General features: G+C 52.1%; 1 protein-coding gene across 3 annotated transcripts in view; it reads right to left on the bottom strand.

Annotated features, from left to right (window-relative positions):
* The window catches only part of ZHX3 (zinc fingers and homeoboxes 3), a 46,632-nt gene extending 28,641 nt beyond the window's left edge, over positions 1 to 17,991 (bottom strand). For 2 of the 3 annotated variants that reach the window (XM_062610081.1, XM_062610084.1), the window contains exons 1-2: positions 17,876 to 17,991; positions 1,557 to 1,662 (exon numbers count right to left, since the gene is read on the bottom strand). The gene's annotated coding sequence lies outside the window, so the exon portion shown is untranslated. Of the gene's footprint in view, positions 1 to 1,556; positions 1,663 to 1,952; positions 2,583 to 17,875 lie in introns of those variants that run through there. The other variant, XM_062610082.1, reaches the window with a different exon arrangement.

The following is a 17,991-nucleotide window of genomic DNA, read 5'->3' as shown; positions in this document are numbered from 1 at the left end:
GTCTGAAGGCAACAGCAGCCCAAGGAGCAGCCGAGTCCAAGCACTGGGATTGCAGGAGGAGAAGTTAAATCTCTGAAGAGAAAACTGAGCCCAGCTCACTGGGTTTTGGTCCAAAATTCAAGCGCTGAAAGCTGAAAACTGAAAACATTTCCTCCCCAAATGCACTAAATTCCTATTTTCCTATTTCAAAGCTTTCTACGTGCTTCAGCATCCAAAACTGCGCTTCCCAAATGCACTGCAGGAATGGGGTGCTGTAAACAGTTTTACAACAAGGAAGGTTAACACACAGCATATTTTCCCCATTGCTTCAATACATCCTGCAAGCTTGGCAAGCAGGAAGTCTACTTAAACACAGAATTTATTATTATTTATTTATGATTTACTATTTATTGTTAATGAATTATTTACTATTTCTTACATATTATTCCTTATTTATTCTTTATTTCAGCAAGCAGGAAAGAGTCTTTTAAAAATCTAAGGTGGGGAAGAATTAGCTCACCAAGACCATGAACAGGTTTGCTTTGCACTTTCAGCCCAAGAGGAGAGCAAGGCAGGAGATGTGCCTGCTGATGCACACAACAGCACCATCAGTTTAAAGCAAATGAACCGGGAGGGAGAGGGCATCAGAGGAGGGTGATGGGGAGAGAAAGCGGCCGAGGCCCTAAGAAGACACTGGAAAGCCTCCATGTGCCACACAGGACTATGACACACGCTGCTACAGAGCCATGAGTGGTCTCTGGTGCAAGCCCTTGAGTAATAAAGGACAGGATTTCTGCAGATGCAATTCACAGGAATCCTTCCCACTCACCCAGTGACCCTCCACACAGAGCATCCTAATGCATCATCACCATCTTTCCATGGCAAATACCAAAGGATATGAAACTGAATTTCCTTCTCCCTTCTCTCCCTCCCAACAGAGCCTGACCCTGTTCACCAAGGCAGAGTGAAGCTACAACAGCTTTACCCTCTTCTTCCTACTGAATTCCCTGCCATGGTAACACAACTCAGGAGCAGCAACACTCACTGCCTTAGCAAGATCGCTGCCATGAGGGGTTTGAGGACCCACCTACTATGCCATTAATTGAGGCCAGCTCTCAGGAGGCCGAGGGTGCACATGGATCCCAGCACATCACGTGCTACACTAGGGTCCATCAGTTTATTCCTACCAATTTAACAGCCTGGATGTAGCCTGCACAACTGGAAATGTGTCAGGAAGCCTAGAGCAAACAGAATAGTGGCATGGTTTGGGCTGGAAGGGACCTTAAAACTCATCCAGTTCCAACCCCCTGTCACATCCAGCCTGGCCTGGAATGTCTCCAGGGATGTTGCATAAATTGCTCCCTTCTTAGGGACACCTAGAGTAGAACCCCAGACCTGTACTCACCATGGGGCAGAGCAGAGCTCAAAGGTTAATGCAGCAAACTGCTGTATTAGCACTGATTTCAGGCATGGGGCTAGAACAGCCTTAATCCTGCAATCTCTGCCCAGGCTGCACAAGGAAGGAAGGAACATGGTCCATGGAGCACCCGGAGCCCGCGGTGGCAGCAGTGACCTACCTGCACGAGGGACCACATCCTCGGCCTGTCCTTCTCCAGCTCCTCTTCCACACTCCCAGGCATCTTTAAAGTGCGTCAGTTACTGCAGCTGCGCCGGGATTCAGGGCTGGAAGAAAGGACACACCACAAATCACTGCTGTGCCTCCAAAGGACGAGACCCTTGCTTAGGAAAGGACAGAAGTAAACCCAAACCACTGATCAGCTCTACGCGTCTCTCAGCTCATACTATTCACCCCGCCATGCTCCCACAGTGCATCCTCCCTGGAGCATCCCAAACCACACACCTGGAATATTCTTTTTGCCCACTCATTAAGCAAAGACATCATTTATCAGAAGTTAACCAAGCTGGCCGAATTAACCACTGAATTGCTCCCCACCTGGTATAAAAGGACAAACCTCCTGGATACACCTCCTAGCTCCTGGTCCCACGAATGGAAACCTCCACTGGCCAAGGAAGTATTCAGAGCAGCAATCACAGCCCCTGAGCGACACCGCTGCAGCCGGGAGCTATACATAACCTGCAGCTCTGCTTGGAGCTGGGGGCTGCTTCTCTGCCCTTCATTTTCCTCTGCTGCCATCCAGTCCCCATTCCCTCATCCCGGAGAAGCAGCAGAGCCAGCCCCGAGGCATTTCATAATGCTAACCTTAACCATCGAAATGAATAACCAGCCAAGTGGATTTCTGGGATGAAGTTCAGAGCAGGGGAGAAAACAGCCCACTGGAAAACAAAGTCACCCTGGGAAAAGGTGAGCCAGAGAGTGAAAAACAGGAAAACGGGGTCGTGATTCCTCAGGAAAGGAAAACTTGCACTTGTTTGCTGCAAGCACGGCCAGCGACAGGTTCTGCTCCCCCAGCAGCACGTCCCAAGTGTCTGTGCTGCAGCCAGCACAAGTGCTCTTGCCCCCTAAGGTTCCCTCCTGCTGCTGTGCTGCTGAGGCTGGATCCTGCTCGCCATACCCTGCACACAACCAGCGAGTCCATTCGGTTCAAGTAAGTAACTTAAGAGATGGGAGAGCTCACAGAATCACCAGCACCGCTCAGCCCCTCCAAACCCCTGCAGGCACGAGGCTCCCACTCTGCCTGTACCCACACAGACCAAACCCCAGGGGATGAGAAAGAATAGAGGGGGGAGAAAAGGCAAAGGAACCGGGGGAGCATTGAAGGATGTGCAAAGGTTTCCCCTCACTCAGGTGCCCCCACGCTCCCTGCTGCAGAGCCACTTGGGCAAAGCTCCCCCAGACCCACAGCACCGGCTGCTGCATGGTGTGTGCTGCATCCTGACTGCTGCACGGTATCTTCCCAGTTTAACTGATGGGAAACACAGCGAGCACAAAGCTGGGGAGAACTCAGACCCGAGTGTGGCAAATCCCAAGAAGAAAAGCTTCCAATGCCTGCTCGATGCCACAGCTTGTCCGTTTTCCTTGCTTTGCTTTTTTTTCCTCCCCTGAACTGAAGGAAAGGCTTATTCTGAACCAATGGGGTTTCAACACACTTGGAAAGATCCCAGTGATGAATGCCTGGACCTTGACATAACAGGTGACAACGCTTCCTGTGCCAAAAAAAGTTTAACATATAATAAGAAACAAATATCAGACTGCTGATGGAGTGGGTTTTTATTCCAGCAGTTTGTGTAAATGTCCTGCAATGACTTACACAACACCAGCACCAAGCAGTGCTAACAGCACGGCACCAGCTGCTTGTCTGCCATTCTTCCTCCACCACCTCTCCCTGCATTGTATGAGCTCTCTCCGCTATGGTAGGTTTAACATCATTGATATGGTTGAATCCTTTAAGGTTCAACCTTAGACCTTAAAGGTTGAATCATAGAATAGTTAGGGTTGGAAAGGACCTTAAGATCATCTTTTAAGGAGGCTTTACCAAACAAGACTTTGTGATTCTTGGAGTACCTAAACTTCCTTCAGGTATTAAAATCCCAGCATCTGAGAGCCACGATACACTCAGGTCCTGTCTCAGCATTCCCACTGCCTGACAGGCCACCCATCATCTTTACCATCCCTCTGCCATCCTCCCCACATCTTAGGGTTTCCTCAGGCTCGAGCCTGCAAACAGTTCCAGACCAGAGAATACATTCCCCAAGTATCAGACTTGACGCAGAGAAAAGGCATCCTCAGGTTAAAGCCTTGATGCCTGATCCAGCTGGGACAGCAGGCTCGGCAGGAGGAATGTCGTCCTGCCAGCAGCATCCCTGTGCAGGGACCCACTGAGGGCCTGGGCATTTGAAAGTCAAAACCACTGCAAGGCCTCAAGAACAGAGATTATTCTGTTTCCCTTTCACCTGGCAGCCCCAGCTCAGATTGATTTCTGTTTTCATGGCTGTTTGTTCTCTTCTTGCGCTCTTTTGGGTTTGTTTTTATGACATGTCTGGAAAGGGGACAAGGCTGCCCCAGAACAAAGCCTCCTCGCAGAGCAAAGCCTGGTTCAACCTGATACTCCCAGAAGCAGACAAGGCAGCCCCATCCTGGCTCTCAGCACCCTGCCCTGTGGAGGCTGGGCTGAGGGAGAGCCAAGTGATATGGAAAAGACAAAAAGCACTGCCCTGCCCGCTGGTCCCCAGAGGGGATGCTCTTGGGGCTGCTTCACCTTTTCTTGCTGTTCCCAGGACTGGGAAATAGCTCAGCCATGGAGGTGCTCTGCCAGACACCAGCTTTGGCAGAGATGAGCACCTTCCTGTGGAGCCCACCTGGACCTTCCTGTCACCCATGGGACCTTCTGCACCAGAAGCCAAGAACACGGCAAGGGTTCCTCACCACGCTCTGTGTCTCAACACCCACAACAGAACAAGTCTGGTCCTTCCCTTCAGTCAGAATCAGTCCAGTTTACAACAGCTCTGATCCAGCAGCTCTCATGGATGGGCTTGAAGTTGGAGCAGGTCCAGAGGAGGCCACAAGCATGATCAGAGGCTGGAGCAGCTCTGCTCTGGAGTCAGGCTGAGAACACTGGGGCTGCTCAGCTGGGAGAAAAGAAGCTGCGTGGAGACCTCAGAGCAGCTTCCATTGTCTGAAGGAGGCTACAAGGGTGCTGGAGAGGGACTCTTCATTAGGGACTGCAGTGATAGGACAAGGGGTGATGGGTTCAAACTGAAGCAGGGGAAGTTCAGGCTGGAGATAAGGTACAAGTTCTTTATTGTGAGAGTGCTGAGGCGCTGGCACAGGGTGCCCAGAGAAGCTGTGGCTGCCCCATCCCTGGCAGTGTTCAAGGCCAGGCTGGACACGGGCTTGGAGCAAGCTGCTCTAGTGGAAGGTGTCCCTGCCTGTGGCAGGGGTTGGAGCTGGATGAGCTTTGAGGTCCCTTCTAACACAAACCAGGCTGGGATTCTGTGATTAAAGATGTTTATTATATCAAGCAAGGAACTAAAAGCTGATTTAAACCTTGAGACCTGAGTTGATTTGTGTGGACTTAACAGAAGAGTTGACATGCAGTGAACACTGATGTGCAGAATGAAGAACTCACCCCTTTACCTGGCCTTAGGTGGTGCACCAAGGGTGTGTGTGGAGCCCCATGGGATCTCCCGAGAGCACAGCAGAGACCATCCTGCCCCGCGGCTCCGCTGGGTGTGGGAAGCGAGTTAAAATAGTTCCCATTCCCAAGGTACAATTAAAGGATGGACAAGTGGCCATTTAGGATCTCTAAAATGGCTGTTTCTGTTTCTCCAGTGCTTACAAAGAGCCAGGAACTTGCCTTTACTGATACTCCTTTAAAGAGCAGTGGCTGGACTAAAGGCAACGCTCACTCCCCCTTCTCCATCTCTTCCAACTCAAGCTCCAGTGTTCTGGAAAGGCTGTACCATCAAGAGGCAAGTCATGCAATTTAACATCCACAGCATTCCATTTTAGAATTAAAGAGCCTAAAACAGTTCTAGCCAACATCTGCCTTTGCAGAGGGGCAAGCAAGCTCATAGCATCTTTAATCCCTACAGTCTTTTTAAGTGACTGAAAATTGAAGCCCTAGAACATCATTTGTCATCTCTTGCTTATTCCAGACTGAAACAACCCTTCCTAGCCTCACCACTCCATGCCAGTGCTGTAGGAAGGGAGCACAGGAAAGCACCGAGACAATTCCCACTTGCAGGAGGATAAACTGCACCTTCATCATGCGAAAATCACCACCAAGAAATATTCTAAAGACATTTCCAAGCCATTTTCACCTTCCAGCAGCTCCACAAGCTCCTCAGACTATCACATCCCGTTGTTACTTTGAAGGAAACTGTTGCCCAATATTGAATCTGAACTTTTTTCCCTACAATTTTAGGACCACACCTCCTGCCCTATCCCCTGAGAATGCAGAAAGCAACCACCCCCCACCCTTTTATGCACCCCAAGACAGACATAGATAGATAGATAGATAGATAGATAGATAGATAGATAGATAGATAGATAGATAGATAGATAGATAGACAGATAGATAATTTTCTCTCCTCTCATCGAGAGCCAACAACAGGTTTGCCGAGTGGTTTCTGGACCTTCAGCAAACTCATTACAACTCCCTGGACCTCCTCCAGAAGAGGACACCTTCCCAGCCTGCTGCACTACACCCCTATCCTACTCCAGGATCCTTATTTTCAGCTAAGGAGAGGTGAAGTTTATGCCCAGTCTCCAAGAACTTGCAAGCAGATGGAGCCATGGTCCAAGTCACATCTACCTTCAGTCATTTTTTTCCCATCCAAACGAAAAGGAATTCTGGAATATTTTCATTAAGCTGCAAATTCCCATTGCAGTTTTATGCACTTTCAATCCTATTCAGCTGCACGTTGAACGAGGCACACACAGCACCCAGCATTACAGCTCCCACAAGCAATCCACAGCCAGCTTCTCGCTCCAGGAAACGGGAACATGGGAGCAGACTCCCACTCCTCTCATTTTTATTCCGCTGCCCACAAGGATGCTCTGAGGACCATGGGAACACAGACATCTACATTTCACTGCTCCTTGAGAGCAGGAACCATCCCTTGGTGCGTGCTGGGGCGCGCTGACAATGCGGGTGATTACCCGGAGCACCGCTTCCCCTGCACCCCAGAACCCCAACCCGACAGCAGGACGTGGGAAGCTCCTGCACTGCCGGGAGGGTTTTGCATCATTGGCTGCAGCTCCTGCTGTGAGCGGGGATATTCTGGGATGGGGAACTCTGTCAGCCCCTGGATCTGCTCTCCATGCCGAGTAACCTACGTGAACAGTCAATACGTTCAGTAACAGATCTGAGCAGGTTCTCTGCCAAGATCTCCAGCCTCATTCCATTACTGCTCCCAGTTATGGGAGCAAGGGGACAACAAAAGCAAAAATACAGTGGTTTTGTTCCAAGAATATCCCCTTTTGGCCAAGAAGTGCCCCTGGAACAGGCAGCACTGCTCTTCACTCACGTATAAAGGAGCCTGTGAGCCACCAGTGACAATGCTGTAATGCAAGTTATTAATAGGAGGGACTCATCGCTTACACCTCCTGCACTTACACAGCTCAGCTAAAGTCAAAGGATCCTGGGTTTTGTCAGGGCCAGGACCTTGCAAACTCCACACTTAGCAAAGAAAACCCACACTGACAGGTTTCTCACACTGTCCGCAAGATCTCTTTAAGGTGCTTTGCCATTTAAACTGTCAGCTTGAAATCTAATCATCATAAAAAATGAATAAAATATTATGTGTGACATTCACCGGCTGCCAAATTCCCCTGTCAGTTTTTACAGGATTATAATCACATTCCTCTTTTAATGTTTCATTCTCTTGCTTCTGGGCCAAAGAGATGGGAGACAGAGTAAATGGGTATTTAAGAACAGTGTGTAATGATCCAAACCAAACCTGAAAATAGAGCAAAGTGATGCACTTGCCCTCCTTGGTGAGGGGATGCTCAGCAAGAGCTTCTTGGTGTCAAGCAACATAGATTCATAGAGTCACAGATTGGTTTGTGTTGGAAAGGACCTTAAAGCTCATCCAGCTCCAACCGCTGCCATGGGCAGGGACACCTTCCACTAGAGCAGCTTGCTCCAAGCCCCTCAGTCTCCCCTGTTTCAGTCTGAACCCATCACCCCTTGTCCTATCGCTCCAGTCCCTGATGCAGAGTCCCTCCCCAGCATCCGGTCCCTCTCCTCTGCTGCTCACAGACCTGCAGCAGCCTGGTCTCCTCCCAAGCCCTCCTACGTGAGGTGGATCAGACACACGGACCCGTCTCTGCTCATCCCACCACAGATGAGCCATGTCTGCACAAGCTGCCAGCTGGGTCCCACGGCGGCACCTGCAGGGCCTGGCTGGGGCCAGTGGCACAGAACAAGGATCTTGGCATTTCTTAGTCAGGACGTCAATGCCTTTCCCCCCCAGAACCCCTGCCCGGAGCACAGCACTGCCCTTTCGCACAGACACAACAACAAACCTGCCTACAAATGAAAGTAAAAACTTACTCGCCCAAATTAACGGCAAGTTTTACAACATGAGCACAAGAAAAACACTGGGTTTGGGTTTTTCTAGTCCACCTCCAAGCCACTTTTACTGCAGGACAGTGCTCCTTTATACAGCATTCTTCTGAAAGCCCTGCTCCCCCCACCAGCTACTGTTACAAATGGTGATAAAAGCTGTATTCAAGCAGGGTTTGGCACACAAACAGCACCCAAACCAGTACTGCCAAAACCTCACCACTTCATCATCAGCTTTGATTGTCTGGAGAAAGCAAAAGATGCTCTTGCTGGGGCCATCAGGTAGGAGAAGTGTCAGCTCCTGGGGTGTGAGACCCTCACTTCTCATCACGGGGAAAAGGGGGGAAAAAGACACAATTCTGGAGTAAATCTCTGCAGCCCAGTGCAGCGCGCTCCAGGCTGTCAAGGATCAGTGGCCCAGCAGGAGAACCCTCCCATGGGTTATCACTTGATCTGGTCCAGCTTCAGAAGCACCAGGGTTGAGCCAGTCCCCACGGACACGTGTGGGAGCGGGGCCATGGGGGTCCTGTGGGGCTGGAAGCAGGGCTCTGGAGCTGGGCTGAGCAGGGACCCTGTTCCCCCACGGACAGGGGTTGTGTCCGTGATCCAGCCACGTAGCTCGGACCAGAAGGAAGCAGGAGGTCTCACTCTGCTCCCCCTCATCCCCACATAGAATCAACCAGGCTGGAAAAGCCCTTTAAGCTCATCTGGTCCAGCCATTCCCAGCACTGCCAAGGCCACCACTAACCCATGGCACTGAGACCTCATCTCCACAGTGTGTGAACACTTGCAGGGACGGTGACTGCAGCCCTGCCCTGGGCAGCCTGTTCCAATGCCTGAGCACCCTTGGGGAAGGAATTGTTCCTCAGCTCCATCTAAACCTGCCCTGGTGCAGCTTGAGGCCGTTTCCTCTTGTCCCATTCCTTGTTCCTTGGAAGAGGAATAAGCATACCCCTGCCCTTGCCCCTGAGGTCTCTCCTCACCCCTTAGCACGTGCCAGAGCTCCGCAAGAGCCTCTGCAACAGCAGAAAGCTGTCCCTGTTATCCCACAGCACCAGCTAAGTCTCAGGAAGAAGGGCTGAGCCCACAAGTGTGTAACACCTATAGGGTACCTCTACCCGCCCCAACACTGAACACAGCTCTTCTCTCCTGCTGCTTTCCTCCTGTGCCAGGAACAAACCGCAGCCAAACTGGACCCAGCAGCCACGGCACAAGGGAAAAGAAGCATCTCAGCAATGAATAGATTTCAGCTGGAATCTCCCAGGAGACAGGATTAAAATGAAGGGGGGAGAAATAAATAAACGGAGGAGAAAAGGATCAAGTTGCTGGTATCAGCCTCGAACACACTGCAGCGGCTCCCGGTCTGGATACCGGGAGATAACCTAACACAGGGTGGTAGGGGGAGGGTGCCCACATACCCCTCTGTGCCCAAGAATTCCTGTTTTCCAGGCTCTCCCTGTAACCACGAAGCTCTGGAGGTCTGTTTCACTTTAACAACCCAAGATTTTCACTGAAGTCCCCGGTTCTGAGCGCTGGGCCCTGGTCAGACACCAGGAGGTGATGAGCTGCCACCAGCCAAACCCTTTGCAACCAGCTCATCTGGGCTCTGGATCTGGGAATTCTCACCAATGCATCTGGGAGGGGTTTCCCAAAACGCAGAGCTCATCCGCACAGCTGTATGAAGCAGCAGCAGCAAGCACAGCTCTACAGTACTCTATAAATACATCACTATGCACCACGCGCACCAGGCCCAGCTCTAAGTCTGGCTCACTCATCAGCCACAGAAAATAGAACTATTCTCTGGTTTTCAGTGCGCTATTCCCAAGCTGATCCCCAGAACCTATGGAGCCACTGAGCTATAATTAGAGGTTCATTATAAAGGGTGTTTGGGACGCCTGTCAGCACAGAAGGACACTCTGTATTTAAGGTGCCCTCAGCACACGTAGCAGCCACAGGCTGTTTCTTGGCTTTCATCAAAAACCAGCCACCTTGTTTACTCACCTCGAGTGACTTTCCTCCATCTCTGCTTCTTTGCAAGAGAATCCCCTCTCTTTAATGGCATTGGAAGAAAGCAAAGGAGACAAAGCCCCCAGTGAGGTGGTTTCACTGAGATCCTGATCCAAAGCTCGTGATGCGATTACCAGCCGAATCTTGCTTTTCCCAAATGGCAACAAAACTGGATTGGGCGCAGGACGTGCGCATCCACCGCCTGGTTATTGCAGCATTGTTGACATTAGCTTTCATTTTTAGCAGAACATGAAGTGTGGAGGGGAAACAAAACAATGCCATGCGTCTTTGAGCCCATCTCTAACATGGAGAAATATTCAAAGAGAACACATCATAAACCCTGCCAGTGATCACTGAAGCCCCAGGGCTGGCCTGACTTCTTGCATTCATCATAACCTCTGAAAACATCACTGTGTGCTGAGCCTTTGGGAGGGGAGGACCCAGGAGCCCCCACCAGGGATGATGCTCCTGGGACCTGGCTCCCTCCTGGCTCCCACACCATGGGGTGCTGAAACGGGGATCACCAGCTTCATGCCAGAGCCCATCACAGGCACCTCTGATTGCCCGAGTCTTGCCAATACCTCAATTGAAACACTGCTCCATCAAGCACACCGGGATCTCTCACCTTTACAACACAGCGTGATATGCTCATAGGAACACTTGTAGGGCCAAGGTTTGAGCAGCCCATTCCCTGTATTTGTAAAGGCGGCAGTTTTAGGCCTCCAAGCACTGAGCTGTACCACACCTTAGCAAATGCTGCTGGAATGAAGTTTAAACTGGAATGAAAAAGCATCTCTGAAGTGGTTCAACACCCGATAGCAGCATCAGCTCTGCCCCGCTGCTGGAAAGGGAGTCCTGAGGGTGAGGTGGCCACAGCCAGGAGATGACCCAGGGCTGCTCTAGGAGGGGAAGACCACCACTGGGAGGTAAATCACCTCTGCTAATGCTGAATGTGAACACGGGTGTGTAATGACACCACTGCCAGGTGGAGCTCTGCAGGGGGACCCTCCTGGTGCTGTTGGACAGGACCCCACGGAGGTACCAAGGCAGAGAGAGGATTTCTCTGACCACCCACCTCGGAGCCACAAAACAGCAGCAGACGAAGACAGGGCAGAAACAGCCCCGGATCCCTGTGGCAAAACAGTACCCAGCTCCTGGATGCTCCTAAATCACCCCTTCCCCCATGCTGCTTTCCACCCATCCCTTCAAAGCACAGCACAGCATTTGGGAGCTGGATGGATGCACAATAAACACAGAAACTAATTTCACTATTAACGGCTTCCAGTGGGCTTATTTTTGCATCCTGCAGCAAAGCACCACTGCAAGGGAATGTTTTATTCTCCCAGCACACTATTTACTGTCACACACCTACAGAAAATTATGGATATCTGACTTACCATTTCTATCCACCCCCCCCCAAAAAAAAAACAAACAAGTGAAATGGAGCTTCTCAGCTGCAAAATTAGCAATACTTTGTGCGTGCAGTTCAGTTTCAAGCACATCCCTCCTCTCTGTTTTCTAATCCATGGAGAACCGCGTCCCTGCACACACCATTTCTCACTACACTGAGCTGGAGGGAAATTGAAGAGTTCCTCCCCACCCCGTCCTCTGTTTAATGGGAGCTGTGATTATTGAAATGAATTCGGGAAGCAGGCAGCATTCACCAATCAGCTCAGCAGTTCGGGGTTTCTTCATTTGCTGGTTACATGCTAATTATTGTACTGGTGGGATTATTTCCCATTCACATTTGGAATTCACAATGCAGTCGGGAATTGATTAAATTAGAAGAAAACAGACCAAAACCATAAAGAAATCAACCAGTGACATTTTTAATTCAACATCTTTTGCTTCCTTTTCTTCTGAGTCTCACTTCTACAAAGACCTGACAAACTTGACCCCAGCAGCACAGATATGGAAGCATTCCTGAGTGCTTATGGGCAGAGCAGTGATGGCATCTCTAGAGCAGACATTTTGGGAAGACAGTGCAACTCGTCCATGTTCAGCAGTACCTCTGCTGTTTATCCCATCCTTCGCTGCCTCTCACCAACCACCTCACTCCCTTTTCCATTCACTGGCATCTGTAATCAAGAAGGAAAACCTCCCCACGTGGGGGAAACAAGCCCCCATTCCCAAGCCCAGCACTCCAGCAATGCCAGAACACCTATGTTGGGACAGGAACTGGGGTTTGCCTGAGCAGTGAGCAGAGGTGGCAATGGCAGATGCAGCTCTGATGGACTTGGGTGGCTTCATCCTTGGCCCATAAGAGCAAGAGGGACAGCAACACCAGCTCACAATGCCCCACTAGGGACCACTCTCTCCGGCTATCAGGTCTACCCACTGAGCACAGGTCCCCCCATGGACCCCCTCTTCTGAAGGTCCCCATCAGAGAGGCTCCTCCATGGAACTCAAACACTATCACCACCTCACGTCACCCGGGTGAGCCCATGGGCCAGTACTGCCAAGAGCAGGGCTTTGAGCACACAAGGGACACGGTGCTCACCTTGCAGCATGGTTTATTTTGTGGTTACCCTGAATGCAAAGGCTCCTTCTCCCCCACCCGCTCAGCTCCAATCATCCCCTTGAAAACTACAATTAAAACCAAGCAAACAAACAAAAATCCCAACCAAACCCTCTCCTGGCTGCCAGAGAGGATCAAAGGAGAAGCATGAAAGCTTTAAAGTCCCTTTGAACAGCCCAGTGTCCTGCTCCCCACCCGCTGCTGGGCACCCACAGCCGCCCCGAGGCCTCCCCAGGTGACAAGAAAAGGGAACGTCCTGCAGCACCAAAGAGAGCCAAAACCACCCAGAAAACATGCGGGTATCCCCAGAGCAGGGAATAGGATTTAAAACCCCATCTAAAGGACATGCCTGATGAAGCAGTGGCATGGATGGAGCTTGGGAAGGGTAGGTCCAGGTGGGCACAGCAGGGACTATTGACAGGTTTTGCACAATTAATCCCCAGCACACAAAGGATCTCTTCCAAAGCACCTTCATTTCTAGAGCTTTTATAAGCACTCCCATGATGGCCAGCACCAGATTCCCAAATCTCCATTTTGGAAAACACTGCTCAGCACCACGAGTCAGTGCTGGGGGAGCAGCACACCACCACGACAAGTATCGACGATGGAGGGGCACAAAGCAGAAAGCAAAGGACCACAGACCTGCAGTGGTTGCTACATCACTCTCGGTCTCCATCCTCCTGCCTGCAAAGCAGCATGGCAATGCTAGACACTGGAGCAGGGAGCTCAAGCTGCTGTTTAAGCATCTGCTGCACTTCCCAGTGCACACAGGACTGGAGCCCAACAGGCAGGTTATGGTCTTAATGGAATATCCACACTCATCCCATTGCTCCAAGTCCAGACCACACGCCTGCTTCCCCTCTGCTAGTATGGCTGATGGGGTTTGTACTCACATTTGGGGTGTTAAATGAGCTCTGCCTCTATAAAACAGAGACACTTGTCTTAAATCTCTTCTGACATGGAAATGATTCCCAGCAAAGGAAGAGCAAGCAGCATACGTTTCAGAAGAGGATCTTCTGAACCAGAGCCAGAAGGCACAACACAGGCTGCAAGAGAAAACCCACTAACACAGGAGGATGAAATGGTCCTTGTGCTGCTGGTGCCCCAAGACAGGACTGGAGCCATCAAGAAGGTGTCCAGCCTTTGGAGCCTGCCCTGAGCACAAGCACGAGGTACCAGCCATGTGGTTGGATCCTTAATGCAGAAGCCCAAGACCCCAGTTCATTAAACATGCTACACATCACTAAGCATGAAAGACAACTTCATTTCAAACATCCTCTTACACAAAGTACATTCCAAGTACCCCAATGTGCTACAGCTACAACCCTTGCTACTCCTACACAGAGGAGACCTGGAGATGAAGAGTCTCAGGATCAAGGATCCAAGCCCTCAAGTCTAATTTTGGACCTCTAAAATGAAACTCCTGATTTTTACCATTTTAAGAGCAGACAAGAAGTTTCAATCCCCCTTTGAGGACAAACATACAAATATGCTTAAAAAGAAACAAAGGAGGGAAAAACGAAATGACGACCCGCTCAAGTATTTGTGCAATACTGGCCTGACACCTTAGGGGAATAAATATTTGCCTGACCTGTTTCCAAAGGAGAAGTTGCTCTAAGTTCCATGAAACCCTCTTTATTTATCTAAGCAGGAGCAGAGCATGCGCAAGCATCCCACACTGAGCAGGACTCCAGGAGCAGCCAGCTCCCTTCTCATGGGAACAAACCCATCCCCTTTATACCTCTGGGACACAAAAAGTCAGCCCAAAACCACCATCAAGAGACCTGTTCAGGAGAGGAAGAGTTAAAGGGACCGACACAGAGAGCAGAGAGCCCCTTGCCTTGCTGGAAGCCCCTTTCAGCTGATTCATCTGCCTCTTGCTTGCTGTTCAAACCTGTCCCACCCAGCTCTTCAGCACGGATGCTCTGCCAGCCAAATGCCAGAGCTCATTCCCCACCCTGCTGCTGGCATGGCCCTCTCAAGCATCTCTATTGAAAGAGAAAAACCCCCAGAGCTCTTCCCCTTGCCCTGAGCAACAAGCAGGGGAGTCCCATCACCCAGACTGGATTGGCTGAGCATTACTGGGCAGGAGCGCTTGGGTGGAGCGAGAATGGAAACTTTTGCAACCTTAACATCATGTATTTGATTTGGGTTTATTTTCCCCAAGCAAGTGCTAAAACATATGGTGGGGACTGGCTGGAGCAGGGAGAGCAGGCTCGCCTTCAGTAGGAGGAACATTATGAAAGCCATCACTGCAACTGGATGCCCAGTTTAGAAGGCTTCTGCTCCAATATAAAACTAAAAAGGAAACAACAGGAATAAGGAGTGGAGAGCACACAGATAAGCAGGGACCTCAGTTAAATGTCTGCATAGGAAAAGGAGAGGGCATCCTCACAGTGTCCCTCAGGAAGGGGAAGGAGAAACCACCAAGTCTCTGAAGGCCTCATCCTGCACACGGAGATGAGCCATGGCCTGGGGACAACCCAACCTCTCCTGCCCTACTCCTGTGCCATGTGTCATCACCAGCCTCTCCAGCCCCACTGCAGCCCACCACAGCTCCTCCAGCCACTGCCCTTTATGCAAACTCGCTCCTTTCCCATTTCAAACACTGTTATTTAGCACATTTGTCAGGAAAAAGAGAAAACAAAGAAGGGGGGAAGTACAAGACACTTTTTTGTTCGCTTTTTAATTGGAACCATCACCCCTCTCCTACTCAACAAAGCAGAAAAGCCATCACAGCAGCAACAGGGAGAGATGCTGCAAGCCTTCAGCACAAACACCATTAAGCAAGACCTTCTCCAAATTAGCCTCCATGGAAGGACTACACTCATGCTACTGGGAACACGTGCCCAAGTGACAAGCATCATCATCCTGGGCTCCTGTTTAGTTAATGCAAAGAGAGAGGCACCTCAGAGTGACTGAGAGTCTGCATGGGACAAATCACGCTCCAGATGGATGAGCAGGGTGGGGGGATCTGGACTCGGCTCTGGGCTCCTGCTCTCCCAAGCCAATCCCTCCATTCTGGGCCATGCCAGCTCCCTACAGGAACAAGGGTGGCAATAACGTACACGAACCATGAGCAAACCAAAGGCCTCTGAATCTCCTGCAGGATTCATCACTGCTCAAGATGCTGCCCCACGTCTGGAACTAGCAAGTGACACATGGATAAGGTGGCCTCGCATGGAGCAGCAGCTCCCTCACACCTGGCATCCCAGAGAAGGCTCCCATGGGAGCGAGCCAGGGCCGTGCCCTGCCAATGATGCTGCCTCCATATCCATCCCACCACACAAACAGGGAAAGGCTTGACAAGGGATAGACACAGACCCACATCCCGGGTTGGACCATAATCCCAAACTGTGGATGATTCCAGGAGCTACGAGACAAGCTGCTTTTACACAGTAACACCATAGTAACCAAGGGGGATGGTAAAGTTGCATACACAAGGGCACCACAGTTTTGGAAGGGGAGAAGAGGAGGTCTAAACAGAAGGAAAACCTTCCTGTGGGGAGAGGGGACACACAGGAGAACAAGAGCCATGCTCCCATTTAAATCTCCCCCCATGGACTACTCGGACAGCAATTCCCACCTGGCTTGCCTTCTGCAGGCTTCCCTACTCTGGGCTGCCACATTCATCCCTGCATGTCCCCAGTGAAAGCCAGCAGCCCTATGGGGGTCTTATTGATGGAGATGTGCTCTAGGGCCTCAAACACACCTACTATGACTTTCTCACCATGGCAGGAACTGTGGGGGCTGAGCCGCCTCAGAGCCCAGTGCCATGCCCCAACCCGGCTACAACACAATGAACACAAGCTACAGATTCGGCTGCATCTGAAGCAAAACACAACCAACAGCCTCCTCCTTCCCACCCCCACAGGTGGGTCAGGACTCCAGAACTGTGTGGGCATCCCTGTGCTGCGAGTTACTGGGATTAGCCAAGAGGAAACAATGAACAGACTGGAACAGTCTGCTCCCTCTTCACAGTTACACCACCCGAGCTGTAAAATACATCAAGGTCACGGCCCCAACCTAGTTAATAGAAGTGATCATTAAATGCTGTTTTCTTCTACAGCAAATAAAATGCTTCTCATCTTCTGTTTTTTTTTTTTCCCTACTCATCTTTTAAAGAGAAATCAGTTTAGAATAAGCTGTTGCACGTAACGGAGTAGACTTCTGGCTCCCTATCCGTGGAGGATCGTTCCTCAGGACTCCGTGACTGGGCTGGGGACTGCAGCTGGGTGGTGGTCAGGGAGGAGAGCAGCGAGAACCCCTGCACAGTCCAGAGCCACCTTCCCATGCCAGGAGAGGTGAAAGCCAACAGCGGCCAGGCAGAGCTGCTCCTCAGGGAGCAGAAATGGGAAAACAGCTCAGGCAGGGCTTGCGTGCAGGTTTGTCCCAGGTACACAAGGAGCCCCATCACCTGCTTCTCCCCAGAAGTTTTCCATCTCGTAACCAGCATGGAAGAGGTCTCTTGGGAAAACCCCTCACGGCTCCAGTTTTGAGGACACAGACGAAGCACGTCCCGAACGCGGGGATGGAGTTCAGAGCCCTGGCCATGAGCTGAAGTCCCCCCTCCTCGGAGCCGCTGTCCGTCTAACCCAGGCTGTGCCCCAGGCGCGTCCCCGCTCCCCACACCGGACCCACGCCCCCGTTACCGGCAGGTCCCGGCTCCGCGGCGCCCGGCACAGGCCCGGCTGCTACCGCAGCGGCTGGCACGGCCAGGGCAGGACTTTATCAGGCCAGAGAGGTGCGAGATGAAACCACCGGCCCCGGCCAGGCGAGGGGGGCACCGGAGGGAAGCCGGGACAGATCGATCCCAGGCTCCTTCCCGGATCTGGCGTCGAGCCCCAGCTCCGACACCCGTCCCCTGGGCAGCCCCGGCCGCGGCACCCGGCAGCAGCGCCGCTCCCCCACCGGCTGAGCGAAGGGGACGATGCCGCCCGCGCCCGTCCCGGTGCGTCCTGAGGCCGGGCGCGTTAAACCCGACGGCAGCACCCACAGACCCACACCCGTGACAACCCCGACCGCCACCGAGCCGGGTCCCCGCAGCACGCAGGGCTGGGAAAGGGAATTTTCTCCCTCTGAAGACCCAGACTAAAGGAGAACCCAGCGCAGACGGCGCCGAGGGAGCGGCCGGCGGGTGCCGGCGCTCGGGCACAGCTCGCCCAGCGGAGGGGCCGCCCGGGCTCTGCTCATTCTCTTTCAGTGTAAACTGGTGAATAGCGGCGGACCCGATCGCGGCGCGGCGCAGGGCGACACGCGTGTCCCGACCCCCGGCGGGCGCCCGGAGCTGCGGGGTGCGGGATCGCCTCGCACCCGCCCGGGTCCGCGGTGCCGGGGCAGGTCCGGCGGGATAGGGACCGCGGCGGCTCGGCGCACTCACCCGCGACAGGTCCCCGGCTGGCTCGGTGCGGCGGAGGCCCCGGCCCCGGCGGCGAGCGCGGGGCGGGCGGGGCGGGCGGCGCTGTGGGGCCGGCGGGCGGGCGCCGCCGAGCACAG

Source organism: Pezoporus occidentalis, unplaced genomic scaffold (assembly GCF_034315485.1).
Source record: "Pezoporus occidentalis ecotype Australia unplaced genomic scaffold, CSIRO_AGI_Poc_V1 ctg144, whole genome shotgun sequence".
NCBI classification, from domain to species: domain Eukaryota; kingdom Metazoa; phylum Chordata; class Aves; order Psittaciformes; family Psittacidae; genus Pezoporus; species Pezoporus occidentalis.
Note: the sequence above shows the minus strand (reverse complement) of the source record. Positions and strands in the feature narration are given on the sequence as shown.